The sequence below is a fragment of the Amphiura filiformis genome, chromosome 14 (assembly GCF_039555335.1).
Source record: "Amphiura filiformis chromosome 14, Afil_fr2py, whole genome shotgun sequence".
NCBI lineage: Eukaryota > Metazoa > Echinodermata > Ophiuroidea > Amphilepidida > Amphiuridae > Amphiura > Amphiura filiformis.
The window spans coordinates 38,005,281-38,022,369 of record NC_092641.1 but is presented as its reverse complement, the minus strand read 5'-3'; the positions used below and the strand labels follow the sequence as shown (position 1 = coordinate 38,022,369).

Genomic DNA, 17,089 nt, shown 5'->3' with positions numbered 1-17,089 from the left:
AAACTCTCACTCAATGCTTTGGAAACACAAAAATCCCGTTAGGTCTCGGCGAATGTTAACACTTTTCTTTCATGACTTTCTTTGTAAGTGGATATTTTTTCAAATAAGTAATAAAAACTGGGTGTCTAAGTTAATTGGACAGACAATAGCTATCTAGTCGATAAGGTTGTTAGCACGTATTTGTTATGTCGTGTCCCTATAATGATTACACAATATAGTCATATTTATGGGGATCATTTTTCAGACTCTCCATGAAAGAAGACTCAAAAAGAGCTAAAGAACAGATGGACCCACTTGAAATATGTCAACATTATCTAAATAAGCCCATTTTTGTTGTCAGTAAAAGCGATCAACTTAAAACAAACTTCCTTCAAAAGCATTGTTTTTAAGGGATCTAGAATGAGCGTTTATATGCGTTTCGGCAGTATTTTTGTGGGACATGAGAGCACCTCACACGTGTCGAATTGCATTCTGAATACGAAGCATGTCTTTCTGATATCAAATAATTTTCATTTTTTGAAATTCACGATATAATACAAATTTTATGACAAATTATTAAAATTTGATATTTTCAAATTTTGATATAACAGTCCTCGAAATAAATTTTATAAATCTACTCTCTAAATGTAAAAGAGTGAAAAACCACTCTGAATTTCAGAGTGAATTTAAGTTAGCTCTAAAAGAGTGGGTTTTAGCTCTAAAAGAGTGAAAACAGTACGCATAATTTCACTCGCGATTTCGAGTGAGCCTCACTCGCTCAAAAGTGGCGCAAAATCTCACTCTTTCTTGGAGTGAACTGTCAGCCAATCAGAAGCGCCGAAAATCGGCCGATGTTTGTTGGACTTGTGTAACAAAATGGCGAACAGTGTGTGAATGAATGGCGAAAAGAAAGCGGAATTGATGAAGAAATAGACAGCATACTCAATAGTGATTACATTTATGTGTAGGTCTTAACTCGTAGCAAGTATACACTTGGTCTGGAGACAACGGCGGCAGTAAGCTTAAGTCATATGTGAGCAGTTTGTTACCGGCCCAGTGCCGGTTTACATGTACGCATATGTAAGCTTATGTAGGTTACGCCGCATCACGCTTCTCCAGACTGTGACCGTAAACATGGTATTTGCCAAGTGTTATGTCCTACACCTAAGTGTACTCACCATTGAACAGTTTGACTATTAGCTTCACTAAATCCATAGTTTTCATCATTCATCCCACACTGAAGTTCGACACATTGTGTATGTGCTTAAGCTTTAGACCAGTTCAATATTCCTAGACCGGGCCCTACCCTAACCTGGGGCCTAGCCTCACAACAATTTAAAGCACATAGTAGCTGTTATGAACTGCTGTGATATTCTTGTATATAAAATAGGCCTAAATGAATAAATAAATAAATAAATGCTCTTTTCTGATTCACTCTTTTCCGGAGTGAATTTTTTCACTCTTTCTTGAGAGTGAGCTTCACTCTAAAAGAGTTGTCACTCAGATGGCTCTTTGAAATAGTGAGATTTCACTCTTTTTGAGTGATTTTTCACTCTTTCACATTAATGATATATTCTTAAAGTGTATGTAGCTGGGAGGAAAAGCCAACGTACAATTGAAAATTTTGACCTTTTATATTGAAGATATGGATTTTTTCCCAAAAGACCTTTTTTTTTGTGTGTGTGTTTTGGGAAACAAAATCCATATCTTCAATACGAAAGGTCAGAATTTTCAATCGATCGTCGGCTTTTCATCCCACCTACATACACTTTAAGTATAAATCATCAGATTTATAAAGTTTACTTCAAGTACTGTTAAATATCAAAATATCAATTTTTAATGATTTGCCATAAAATGTGTATTACATTGCAATTTCAAAAAATCAAAATTATTTGATATCAGAAGAAAATTCTTCGTATTCAGAATGCAATTCGATATGTCTGATGTGTTCTAATGTCCCACAATAAATACTGTCCAAACGTTCATACCCCAGCCCTTAAGACAGGACTACCTAAATTCAGGGCAGTGTATTGTGGGAAAAATCAAGCCTCCAGAGCCGACTTCGATGGTAATTAACGAGCAATCATACCCGGCGTCGGTAATGTCGGAAACAAGGGAAGCGTACCGATCATGTTTGATAGAGTTGGCTTTAACAGTGTTCGGCTCAAATGGCACCGACAATTCAAACAGAATGACTCGCTTGTCTGTTGGCCAAAATAAAACAATGTCGGGTTTTTGGGATGTGGCAATTATGTTGGGCGGTATTGTACCGCCACCGATGGTATTATTTTCAATGACGGCATAGACTTGTAGATTGCCACACTTAAACGTTTGATTCAGCTTGAATGTGGATAGAAATATACGAATAACATTATTATGTCTCCATAAGTACCGGTCAAGCATATTTTGGCAATTGAGTATGTGCAGCAAGGTACCTTTACCTTTACAGAGAGGACAAGTGTCAAAAAGTCGTTTGCCCCAGCGTTTTAAATTCATAAAGGAAGGTAGGGTATCTATGGAGGCGTTAATAGCAAACTTTAACACACCTTTGGGTAAAGAATATATGAAGAGCTTTGTTTCAAAACCCCTTACATCCACTTTTGGCTGAAATTGAGTTATTGACCCCTTACATCCACTTTTGGCTGAAATTGAGTTATTGACATGTGGGTAAAAATACACATTTTGGTGGTAGTTTGACCTTCATACCACTTTCCCTTACGGAGATATGGTATATTTCCCGTTTGGGAAATCTTAGGGAATTTCCGTCTGAACATAAAATGAATATAGAATTGTTTTGTTTTTTTGAAGTATACTAGTAGCATGGAATGTTCTTTTTACCTATTAAAACCAAAGGAACTGTTTTTGGGTCACTATTTTTGAAAAAATCATTTTAATTGTTTTTGGGTCACTATTTTTGAAAAAATCATTTTAATTAACAAAAGGTGTAGCTTCGAAATACTCAAAAATGCCATTTTCCTAATTTAATTAAAAATTCATAATTAAAAAGTAAATGAGATATTCCAATTTTTCTTTTTGATTTTGAAAGCATTAGTCAAGTTACATAAAGTAGTACAAATGGGCTCAAATTTGATTGCAAAGGTGGTTTCTAGAAAAGGGGTAAATTTGTTTTGTTGCAAAAGCTTTTACATCCACAAAAGGCGCGATATAAAAGATATAATAAAATAAATAGGAAGGCTTCAAAATTGTACCAAACCCATTCTTTTAGTTTCTATTCATCAACACTTTATCCAAACCCAAATTGAATCAAATCGAACCAGTAATGAGTAATACTTGCACAATTAAAAAAGCTGTTTTTCTCAAAAGTCAAAAGTGGATGTAAGGGGTTTTGCAACAAAGCTCTTCATATCAAAGATTTCCAGGTTAAATCGGTTTCACATTTTTCCAACAGCTTAGTGATATCCCCCTGGCTTAAGAGGGGCTCAACAACAGATTTCCAATGGTTATCAGTTTCAACTTTCAGATTTTGTTTAACCTGAGGTTTGATTTTACCCCATATGGTACTTTCGAGGTTTCTTATAGCCAGGGAATGGATGTTTTTGCATTCTTTAGTGATGGAAATTTTACGAACCCAGGAAGATTCACGTTGGAGCTTAAGGTCCAGAGCCAGGTTTGTTATTTGATCAGCTTTGCATCTTGTTTACTGTATGAGGCACAATGAGCTTGACGATATACATCCGAAATGCGTGGGGTGTTAAGACCTAACATGTCTCTTCAAATAACAATAACAATGAGGGAGGAGCTTTTGAGAAAATGACTCTTCAAATAACAATAACTTACAGTAGTACATGGATAGTGTTTAATAATTAAACAGGCTGTGATGTGAAGGTGGTTACAAGTCGACTACAAATATATGCTTAGCTATACGCAGGTGAATTTCTCCATATTATTTTGACTGTGTTCACTCAGTTTTTATTATATGGTACATAGATGCATACAATTAAAAATACGAAGTCATAGGTATATGTAAGTGTATCCGAGTACAGCATCAGCTTTAGAAAGACCCATATTCTTGTAAGCAATATTAACTTACGGAAAAGTTTCATATATTCTATATGATTTTAAAACTACACTAAGTTTGTTTTAACTATGGGACAATATTGACGCATCTCATGCTTTAACATGATACATGTAAATAGCATTTTTATATTTGAACCAATTTTTAGATATTCTAGAACTTTAGGATTTGATTCTGCACTTCGGCTTCGCAAATTCGATTGAACATTTTTCTAATTTATTTTCAATTTGTATTTTCAAATATGCTCTGAATTCAAGGCTACAGTGAACTTGGCTGCACAATGTGCAAAATTAGATGCACATTCCAATGAGTATTGAATGGAATAGATTGCATACTTTTTATTTACTAATGTCATTTAAGTGAAAGAAAAGCATGAAACCTTTCCTTTTGTTCTGAAATCTTTGCCGATAAGCATTTAAAGTGCAATACACACGGTACAAACTTGATATGTGCACACATGGCAGAAAGTGACCCAACTTGTGCGATTAAGTAAAAAAGTAAACATGAACTAAGAAAGATGTATCAAATGGTAAGACTTGACTTGTTTATTCATCATCACCAGTGTTTGTTATTTTTCAAGACTTTTCTTTTGATTGGATTACATGAAGGATTGATTGAAATAGTTGTGTACATGGTGTCTCTCCTACATAAACATGTTCCATTTCATGTGATTTCAATTCCGATTGGAGGAATGCTTTGCTGCAATACCTACACTTTTCAAGTTTTCCTTGTGTGTGTAGCACTTCATGCAATATCTTGGAGCACAGATTATTAAATGTTCTCTGGCAGTAGCTACATTTCTGTGGTTCCTTTGTGACGTGTTTAGTTTCATGTATCTTGGCACTCGGGTGAGTCGGGTCAATAAATGATTTCTGGCTGTACGGGTACCTGTGTTCTTTTGTGACATGTTTCATTTCATGTCGTGTCTTGGCACTCATGTCAGTGAAAAATTCGCTGCAGTAGTTACACTTATGAACTTCTTTAGCCATGTGTCTTCTTTCATGTTGTGTCTTAGCACTCATGTCAGTGAATAATTCGCTGCAGTAGCTACAGTTGTGAAGTTCTTTTGTGACATGTCTCCTATCATGTTGTGTCTTGGCACTCATGCAAGTGAATAGTTTGTTACACTGGTGAAGTGTGTCTCTTGTATGTGTAAGTTCATGTAATTTCCTTTGATTTAATTGCTTAAAAGTTTTGTCACAGTAACAACACTTGTGAGGCTGATGATGTGCTATTTCATGCTGTGATTTACTACTAAGCCCCCTGAAAGTTTTATTGCAGTAGCTACACATGTGCATCATTTCATGTCGTTCCTTATTTCTCGATGTACTGAGAACTTTGCTGCAGTATCTACACTTACGATGTTTTTCTTTTGTGTGTGTAAGCTCATGCAATTTTTTCCGAACTGGTTGTACAAAAGTTTGGTCACAGTAACAACATTTGTGAGGATGGGGAATTAGTTCATGCCGGTATTTACTATTCAACCACTTAAACGTTATATTGCAGTAGCTACATTTGTGAAGTTTTCCGTCTGAATGTATCAGTTCATGAAGTTTCCTTTCACTCTGTTGATTGAATGATTTATTGCAGTACATGTAGTTGCACACAAGTCTTTTTTCTCCTTTTTCTGTCACTTCGATCACTTTCTTTTTGCACAAATGATTGAATAATTTGTTTCTATACCAGTACGGTTTAATGTTCAGTTCATGGCGACGTTTGTGACAAAGATAGCGAGAGGTACTTCCAAACCATTGGTGACAATATTTGCATTTTACAGCTTTTAACCAATTCCACTGACAGTGAAGACATTTGTGAGTCTTGTGATGTATTATTTCATGCTGGGATTTACTACTAAGTAACATGAAAGTTTTATAACAGTAGCTATATTTGTGAAGTTCTTCTCCTGTGTGTGTAGCTTCATGCTGTTTTTTATGATACAACCGTGAGAATGATTTATTGCAGTAACTGCATTGGTGAGGTTTTTCTCCTGTGTGTATCATTTCATGCCTTTTCTTGTCATTCAACCTTCTGAACGATTTGCTGCAGTAACTACACTTCTGAGGTTTTTCTCCTGTGTCAATCCTTTCATGCCTGCATGTACTGGTCAACCCGGTGAAAGTTTTGTTGCCATAGCTACATTTGCGAGGTTGTTCTCCTCGTGTATCATTTCATGCCGCTTTCTTGCTTGTCGTTCGAGTGAATGTTTTGTTGCAGAACCTACACTTGTGTGGCTTTTCTCCACTGTGAGCCAGTTCATGCCTTTTCTTGTCAGTCTGACTTTTGAATGATTTGTTGCAGTAGCTACACTTGTGAGGTTTTTCTCCTGTGTGAATCATTTCATGTTCTTTCTTATGACACAATTGTGTGAATGGTTTGTTGCAGTAGCTGCACTTGTGCATGTTTTCTTCTTTGTGTGTTATTTCATGCAGTTTCTTATAATACAACCGTGCAAATGATTTATTGCAGTATCTACATTGGTGAGGTTTTTCTCCTGTGTGTGTTATTTCATGTCTTTTCTTGTGACTTTGACTATTGAATGATTTGCTGCAGTAGCTACATTGGTAAGGTTTGTCTCCTGTGTGTATCATTTCATGCTGTTTCTTGTCATTCAATTTTCTGAATGATATGCTGCAGAAACTACACCTATGAGGTTTTTCTCCTGTGTGAATCATTTCATGTTGTTTCTTATGACACAATTGTGTGAATGGTTTGTTGCAGTAACTACACTTGTGCATGTTTTCTCCTTTGTGCATATTTTCATGTTGATTCTTATAACTCAACCCTGTGAATGACTTGTTGCAGTATCTACATTGGTGAGGTTTTTCTCCTGTGTGTGTCATTTCATGCTTTTTCTTATCAGTTTCACTTTTGAATGATTTGTTGCAGTAGCTACATGTACACTTGTGAGATTCTTCTCCTGTGTGACGTCTGTGTATCTTTTCATGTTGTTTCTTACCATACAACCGGATGAATGATTTCTTGCAGTATCTACATTGGTGAGGTTTTTCTCCTGTGTGTGTCATTTCATGTCTTTTCTTATCAGCTTGACATCTGAACGATTTGTTGCAGTAGCTACATTTGTGAGGTTTTTCTCCTATATGTGTCATTTCATGCTTTTTCTTGTCATTCAACTTTCTGAATGATTTGTTGCAGTAGCTACATTGGCGAGGTTTTTCGTCAGTGTGTATCATTTCATGTCTTTTCTTGTCGCTTCAACCTTCTGAACGATTTGCTGCAGTAACTACACTTGTGAGTTTGTCCTCCTGTGTGTATCATTTCGTGTTGTTTCCTGTATGCCACTCTATTGAATGATTTGCTGCAGTAGCTGCATTTGTGAGGTTTTTCTCCTGTATGTGTCACTTCATGTACATGTAGTTTCTTGTCAAACCGTCGATGCAATGGTCTTGTACAGTTGTACTGTTTGCACAAATGGGTGAACAGTTCACATTTATCATGTTTATTTCTATACCAATAAGGTTTAATGTTCCATTCATGGCTGTGTTTGTGAGAAAAATAACGAGAGGTATTTCCAAACCATCGTTGACAGTACTTGCATTTTACAGGTAATAGTACATTCCAATGCCTCTGTCTTGCCATCATGGTGTTAATCTGAAACCAGAAGAAATCAAAAATTGAGGGTATACAGCTGTACATATGCCATTCTTCGGTACAAGGTTTCTACAAAAATGTATTTCCATGTTTGGAAAGTAACGATTTCAAAATTATTTTGTTTTACAGGTTAATAGGAAGGGATACCTGTCGATTGTAGGAAACCCACATTTGGCACAATTGTTATATAGCATCCTCATATACATGTACATTGAGAATGTATTTCTTGGCTCTTCCTCCATCCAGCTGGTGTCAAGGACTCATCATCATCTCTGTCAAAATATAGAAACAGCAAAACAATGGTCCCAGGCCCCGCTAAGCTCCGTTCCTGTAGCCTTAGTCACTCCGTATACAACTTCTAATGACGGCCAGTGTTGCCAAAACTTTTCAGCGCCAAGGCGCGGCGCATTGACTCGCCAGGCCGCGGTAAAGGATTCTCAAGTAGCCCAATTTTTAACCTTCCAAAAATAGCGCCTAATACCGGATATTTGGGCGGATTTACCCGAATTTAGAACGCAAAACACCCAATTGGGCGGAAAAGCACTTGACTTCAGAACTTCCGGTACTTACTGGGAAGTCACCGACCGATCAATAAATGGTCACAAAACCCATTGTGACTGCAATTTGGAGTTTCAGAGACTCAAAACCTTTATTAATCGCCGAAAATCGGCTAAATTGAAAGAAAAATACATCAAATTACTGCCGCGGCCTGAGACTGGCAAAAGTAGCCCAATTTTAGGCAAGTAGCGGCATGCTTTTTTGAGTAGCGGCAAGTGATCGTCAAGTAGCCCAATTGTGCGCCCAAGGCGCGGCGTTGGCATCACTGATGACGGCCCAATGATTGTGGAGTTCTAATAAGTCTGAGCAACCTCGGACTAGTCCCAACTTTAGCTTTGGATTAGATTTCACAATAATGAATCAACTCACACAAAGTATGATGTAACAGGTTAAATTACTCCCTACCAAATTGAGCTGCTTTCAAGACCCTTGTCTCCTTTTACATTAAGTAAATATTATTGTATACATGTATACATAGTCTGTCCTGATTTCATTACCTAGCTGGGGGGTTTACAACCCCCGAGCTAGGTACTGTTTTGGTATCCGTTCTTTCTTCTTCTTTCTTCTTTCTGGCAATAAACTTCAAAATGCTTCTCCTCCTACATGTTACACCCTACAGTTACATAACTTGCACATATGTATCGCCTATATCCAGTTCCCATAGGGTCTAAACAGAATTGGGGTCAAAGGTCATTAAAGGGGCATTTCCGGTATTTAACCAAATATCTTCAAAATGATTCTCCTGCCACATATTATATAGTACAATGATGTCATTTGCATATAGGCATCGGCTGTACCACACGCCTATAACTTGCATACAGAATTGGGGTCAAAGGTCATTAAGGGGGTAAAATCTTACAATTACATTATCTGGACATCTGTAAGGGGTATGGGGCTTAAACTCGGTGACAACAAATTGCATGACCAGGGGAACATTTTGCAGGGGTCAGGTCAAAGGTCATGCAGAGGTCAAATTTTAGAAATGCATTTCCTGGACATCTGTAAGGGGTATGGGGCTCAAACTTGGTGACAACAAACTTAATGATCTGGGGAACATTTTGGAATACTTTGCAGGGGTCAGGTCAAAGGTTATCTGGGGTAAAATCTTAGAAATGTATTTTCTGGACATCTGTATAAGGTGTACGGGGCTCAAAGTCGGTGACAACAAACTTGATGATCAGGGGAACATTTTGCAGGGTTCAGGGCAAAGGTCATCTGGGGTCAAATCTTAAAACTGCATTTTCTGGACATCTGTATGGAGTACGGGGCTCGGTGACAACAAACCTCATGACCAGGGGAACATTTTTTGAACATTTTGCAGGGTTCAGATGCCTCCACAACACCAACACGCCCCAGCTAGGTTTGTGGTCTAAGACCACCATTTGCCACTAGTTCTTCTTCTTCTTCTTCTGGCAACAAACTTCAAAATGCTTCTCCTCCTACATGTTACACCCTACGATTCCGTAACTTGCACATAGCCTATATCCAGTGCCCATATGGTGCAAACAGAATTGGGATCAAAGGTCATTAAAGGGGCATTTTCGGTATATAACCAAATATCTTCAAAATGCTTCTTCTGCCACATATTACATAGCACAATGACGTCACTTACACATGTGGATCGGCTTTACCCAGTGCCCATACCTTGCACACAGAATTGGGGTCAAAGGTCATTAAGGGGTAAAATCTTACAATTGCATTATCTGGACATCTGTAAGGAGTATGGGGCTCAAACTCGATACAATAAATCTCATGACCAGGGGAACATTTTATGGGGTCAGGTCAAAGGTCATACAGAGGTCAAATTTTAGAAACGCATTTCCTGGACATCTGTAAGGGGTACGGGCTCAAACTTGGTGACAACAAACTTAATGATCAGGGGACATGTTGGAACACTTTGCAGGGGGCAGGTCAGAGGTTATCTGGGGTGAAATCTTTATAACTTCATTTTCTGGATATCTGCAAGGGGTATGGGGCTCAAACTCAGTGACAACAAATCTCATGACCAGGGGAACATTTTGCAGGGGTCAGGTCAAAGGTCATGTAGAGGTCAAATTTTCTAAATGCATTTTCTGGACTCTTCTTCTTCTTCTGGCAACAAACTTCAAAATGCTTCTCCTCCTACATGTTACACCCTACAATTACGTAACTTGCACATATGTATCGCCTATATCCAGTGCCCATATAGTGCAAACAGAATTGGGATCAAAGGTCATTAAAGGGCATTTTCGGTATATAACCAAATATCTTCAAAATGCTTCTTCTGCCACATATTACATAGCACAATGACGTCACTTACACATGTGCATCGGCTTTACCCAGTGCCCATACCTTGCACACAGAATTGGGGTCAAAGGTCATTAAGGGGTAAAATCTTACAATTGCATTATCTGGACATCTGTAAGGAGTATGGGGCTCAAACTCGATACAATAAATCTCATGACCAGGGGAACATTTTGCGGGGTCAGGTCAAAGGTCATGCAGAGGTCAAATTTTAGAAACGCATTTCCTGGACATCTGTAAGGGGTACAGGGCTCAAACTTGGTGACAACAAACTTAATGATCAGGGGAACATGTTGGAACACTTTGCAGGGGTCAGGTCAAAGGTTATCCGGGGTCAAATCTTTATAACTTCATTTTCTGGATATCTGCAAGGGGTATGGGGCTCAAACTCAGTGACAACAAATCTCATGACCAGGGGAACATTTTGCAGGGGTCAGGTCAAAGGTCATGTAGAGGTCAAATTTTCTAAATGCATTTTCTGGACATCTGTTAGGGTACGGGCTCAAACTCCACAACAACAAACTTACTGACCTGGGGAACATTTTGGAACACTGTGCAAGGGTGTCAAAGGTCATCTGGGGTCAAATCGTAGAATTTCATTTTCTGGATATCTGTAAGAGGTACGGGGCTCAAACATGGTGACAACAAACCTCAAGACCAGGGGAACATTATGGAACATCATGCATAGGTCAGGTCAAAGGTCAACTGGGGTCAAATCTTAGAATTGAATTTTTTGGACATCTGTTAGGAGTACGGGACTCAAACTCGGTGAAAACAAACCCCATGACCAGGGGAGCATTTTTGGAACATTTTGTAGGGGTCAGATACCTCCACAACACCAACATGCCCCAGCTAGGTTTGTGGTCTATGACCACCATTTGCCACTAGTTGTTGTTGTTTGGTGTTTTTTTTATTGTTGTTGTATTTGTTTTTTGGTGTTTTTGTTTTCATTGTTTTTTGTATTGAAGTTACTGTGGCCAAAATGTGAGGAACATTATACAAAGGGGTAGAGTCACCTGGTAGATGTGCCAAGCACATTTAAAAATAAACAACTGAAGACAACTAAACATATGGTCCCCGAGACTATATTTACACAAAACACCAAGTGCTATTGTTTTGTTCATGATATTTTTCGCTGGGTAAAAAATATATAGAAACCATGCTACATGTTATTTACTGTCCCAAGTTTAATATTTTAAAAACTCATTAATTCAAAAAAGTGACACCAATCCTATACAGTCAATCATTGTTTGATAATACACAAACATTTCACCCGGTATTTTCTGCATGATACCATGTAGCATATTCTGAGACACCATGTACACAAATTTAAAACCCCATTTGCCAAAAAAATCAAGTTTTTCACAATTATTTTGTTCTTTCTGGACAATACACCCATTTATTTACTTTCACACAGCGATTTACAGTGAGTCCTGTGGCTTAGTGGCTAGGGTGTTTAATGTCACGGATGTATAAGAAGAAAGAAACAATTGAAATTCAAGACCTAGCTGTTTTACGACTACAGAAAGAAACAGTTGTATTTCAAGACCTAGCTGTGTTACAGCTAGGTAGATCCTAAAGAAATTACCAGTCTGTTGGTGTTCTTTTAACCCTAAACAATATATTCGTGAAGCCAAACTGCTGCATTCATGACTGAAGACCTTCATATTCAAGAAATACATGTATGCATGCATGGTACATAAAAACATGATTTCCAGGCCTTGCCGTCTAGATTTTAAAGGCGTGGTCAATCACTTGCTAGCATGATGCTAGGCGAGTGGTCAAATTACTCTCTAGTTGTATGTAGTGGTCGAGTCACTCTCTAGGTCTGAAAGATCATCAATTCATACCAATATGAACCACGTACACACTATTTGACACCCTCTCTTACGTTTTCAGGGAGTAAGGCTATAATTTATTATGGTACGTTAAATCGAATGAATACATTGAAAGTGAGCACTCAAACTTGAAACATTGTAAATTGGATTCAATTTTGGGTGATGGTGGTGGTTAGCACTGCATATAGTAGCAAGCGATATTTAGTGTCTATGGCAAGTGAAAAAAGCGATTGCTCCTCTCAAACGGCAAGGTCTGAATTTTCACGATTACAAAATCTAGCACTGCTGGCAATTAATATAATGTAATCTAGGCTCAACAATAAAACTCAATTTTTGTCCCTTTTTGAGATCTATGGCCATAGATAACGTAAACAAAAATTACAAAGATCTACATGTACTAGAAAATGTGATTTGCAAATTATTTATTTGAGGCTATGTATGGTACTATATAGCAAAATGTCAGGAGTGTTACAAAAACATGTATGCTGGACTCAAAAAATAAAATGAACCATTAAAGTCATTTAAATTTTGTCCATTTTTGAGAGAACCATTATAGATGTTGTCAACAAAAAAATACAAAGAATATAGAATGTCAGAGTGTTACACAATTAGTAAATTTGCATGACATAAACTTAAAAAGAAAAAAATCAGCATGAATGTCAAACATTTTAGATGTTTTTAAAATTTCCATTTTTTTCCATGTAAAATTAACTTTTTGGGTCCAACTCCAAACAGAACAAAATCATCAAAATAATTATGCATTTCACCCAAAATATTACATCAAGATATAAAGACATTTTTTTGTTAACAAATATTGAACAAACACATGTGACATGTATTCTCCACAGTAAATATGAAGTTCATACTTATATCTGTTTTGATAAATTGGCATTTTGGGTGAAAAATGATGCATTTTTCAATCCAAATATCTCAGCTCGCGCCTTTTCTGTGTGATCCGCCATCTTGTAGGTACTACGCCGGCCCCCGATTACGCGGAAGTCGCAGCGTGTGACGCACCTCTTCAGTCACACGTCAACGCTGTGCTCTTAGCAACAAGGCACTCTCTACCCACAAGATGTCGGCTTTGACGTCACAATGACTACCTCTATTGATGTGTTAAAGAAGTTCCTGACCTCTGTAAATCAGGAATTCTCTATTCAATTGGGTGTGGCATTGGCTTACCCGTTTATTCAATGTAAATCTCCTATTATACATGTATACAGGTAGGCATGTCCACAATAAAAATAGAGAGCCTCCTTTAAAAGTTGTAACCATGTTCAACTACTAATCCCAGCATAGGGAAATTCAAAAATTTGAAATTTGGACACCAGAAAATTGAGAATGAAGGCAAAAATTGCTCATACTTTAATATCCTCATTTATTTTTATGTGAACGCTTTTCAAACAAAATAATTTTGATGTGAAATATCCTAAATTTTACGATCATCCCAGCCCAGGTTCGGTCCTGTGCTACTGACAATCGTGTGACCTAACTGACTTGGATATACAGGTACCGTATTCATTCCAATAAGAGCCCAGGGCGCTTAACAAAGTCATTTTGGGTGGGCGCTTATTTTTTACCTAGCTTACCTAATTTTTTCGTAAGGGGTGTTGAATAGAGACAAATTTTTGTATGTTTTAAAAGAGTCCTGAGACGTTCTAGTAGCTTTTCTGATGCAGAAAATGTATTGCAAGTTTACACAGGACTTGCAGTCCTCCAGCCATTTCACCGTGATCGACGCTCTATTTGTCACTTCAACATTGATGGTACCCTTTAGCAAATTGGAAATTTCCTGGGTGGGCGCTTATTAAGGCACGGGCGCTTATTGGAATGAATACGGTACATATGTAATTGGCATATTTCTAGCTGTAGGAATGAACACAACCTTACATACTGTACATGTAGCATGACAATATTTTACTCGCGTGCTGTGAGATGTACGGCTTGTACGCCAGCATGTGTGCCTGTGCGTGCGTGCGTAACATGGAAGTGAATTTCAACCCCGAGATCCAACCATGCCCAACTAACTTGTTATTTTCAGTGTTGAATCCAAGCAAGGTGCGTTTTTGTTGTTTGAACTTTGAAATCAATACATGATCGCGATTGGATTGAATACAGTGCTGTTGAAAGCTTTGTTCATTCAATTCAAATATCCAGAGGCCTAGATAGCATCACCAATGCAATAATAAGGCCAAGTAAAATAAATAATTCATGTACATGTAGGCCTATATCGTCCCCTCCATCACTGGTTTTGGGCGATTTCAAATATTTTTGTTATTATTCTTATTTGATCCCTTTGTTTCTAAAATTGTAATGATGAAAAAGACCTGTTTGAAGAAGTTCTTGGCCATTTATAAACATACACATTGCAAACAATTTCAAGCTTGGAGTTGAGCTTTGAGGAAATAACAAACATTACAGGCCTCCCCATTTTCATGTGTTGACAAAGCAAATTGGCTTGCCAAAATTGCTTTCCCCCCCTTTCAGTTTGTAAAAAATTCCTGGCGTTTCTTTACTTTTGTGGTTTTTATTCTTACATGTCATAGCTGCCTTGTGGAAGTACAGCAGTGTTATAACCCTAACCCTAACCAGTGCAGAAGGCAGCTATTACATGTAAAATTAAAAAATCCTAAAGTAAAGGAATTCAAAATTTCTTGCCCCCCCCCCCCATTTTAGCCTCCCCAGGGCTCATAATTATTGCACAGCCCCTTAAATATGGGCCTCCCTCACCAATTTTTGAGAAAGTCGGGAGGATATTCATGTTATATATTTTACTTGGCACATATATGCACATAGTACGAATATAAATGCCGTCTTCAACCACTTTATATCGCCTTGTGCAATACAGAACAAACAGAACGGTCAACTGCATACATGTACATATGATCCGTCAATACACGCTTTTTCAATGGGAAATGAACTTTGCTGCTTGGACAATGAGGTTAGCATTTATTCCATATTGAAAAGTGTGTGCTGACGGATATATGCAGTCGACCGGCCTCCAAAGTATGGCTTTACTGACAAAATGACTGAAAATCTTCCTAATCACTGTTTATACTTAACTTTATTGTGCTAGCTAAATACATGTATAAGGCCCTTTAATCGCACTTGATTATTAGTTTCCTGTTTACCGCCCGCGTCCAAAATTGAAAATCTCAAAATAATTACCGTAATTACTTTATTTTTATTTCTAATTTTCTCCTTTTTAAAAAATAACTTTCAACTTCTTCTACTTGCCATTTTCTGACTTTAATAATTTATCAACAATAATGATGAATGAACAAAGAGTACAACTCCACCTTCACTTATTTATAAAATCAAATATTGTTGTGAAATAAATTAAATGCCCACTCTAAATAGTTTTGTGTAATAGTTCAAACTAAATAAAGAAAATAAAAGATAATTAATAATTAAAAGTCACCTTGTCCCTTTTTCAAAATCTTTTAACAGGAAACTAATAATCAAGGGCCTAATGCCCTAAACTTAAAGTTAAAGGAGGATTTCGTGATCCTAGCATCCTCTTTTTATGACATTTTTCAGTAGATATCCACGAAAAAAGCTTATTTCCAAAATTTCAGTTGATTCCGATTTTATGCGTTATGCGAGTTATGCATGATTATGTGTATTACACTGCTCCATAGTAGACAATGTGTTGTAATTTCGTTCTGGTGCACCAGAACCAGGGTTCGATTTAGAAAATAAAATTTACATGCACAACTCTGATTTTTTCCTCAAAATGGGCTGAATAACACAAAATTTTGCATGCACAGGCAAAATTCTACATGCACAGAGCCAAAGAGTTACGCATTTGTGCATGTAAAACCCCTCTAAATCGAACACTGACCAGAACGAAATTCAAATTTGGCGATATTTTTGCTAAACGAATTAATCTGCAAGATATATTTGGTACATAAACATTATGTAGCCAGAGGTATTCAGTCGTGTAAAAATCTCAACTTTTTAAAGTGGGGGGATGAGGCTGTGGATCACGAAATGCCCCTTTAAATGAATCATGGTACATTGGAGTAAAATATATTTACGTACCTTTCAAGTTTCAGGTTTGGTTTCCACTTCTTGTCTAAATTAATAGAATAAAATAGAATTCGGAACAATTCGATACTCGATACAGAATCGAAGCTTGCATGACTTTTGCGTTGTATGTGTTGTGATATTTTAAGCTTAACGACAACGTTTCACCCCAGGAACATCACGGCACGGCACAACATACATGATATAAAGCTGGAATCCATGGGAATCTGCAGGGGTTTAAACAATGTGGAACTGCCAATTAAATATAAACAATACTCAATAAATAGTTATTCAACTCAAGTTCAGGGTCTCTTGCTTGACGAGAACGAAAAGAAAGGTAATCGCTGATTTCCAACCGCCGGACCGACTTCATGAATAATTAATTCGATGACGTACATAACAGGTTTTCGAGTATAGTGTGGTGCTCGGTGGTGTATTTTGCATTGCATGTAAATCTACGATCTCGTGAAATGATGGTCTGCGGGAGTAAACTCTTTTATATTTATTAATTATAGGGCCTAGACCTACATTTATACATTTATTTATTTATTTATTTATTTATTTATTTATTTATTTATTTATTTATTTATTTATTTATTTATTTATTTATTTAGTATGTATTTATCAATTAATTATTAAATGTTTATTAATTATTTATTAATTAATTTATTTATTATGTATCTATCAATTAATTATTAAATGTTAATTAATCAATTAATTAATTAATTAATTAATTAATGTATTTATTTATTTAATT

General features: G+C 37.0%; 1 protein-coding gene across 1 annotated transcript in view; it reads right to left on the bottom strand.

The window, feature by feature from the left end:
* The window catches only part of LOC140170050 (uncharacterized), a 38,353-nt gene extending 21,688 nt beyond the window's left edge, over positions 1-16,665 (bottom strand). The window contains exon 1 of the mRNA XM_072193369.1: positions 16,348-16,665. The gene's annotated coding sequence lies outside the window, so the exon portion shown is untranslated. The remainder of the gene's footprint in view (positions 1-16,347) is intronic.
* Positions 16,666-17,089: the final 424 nt, after the last annotated feature.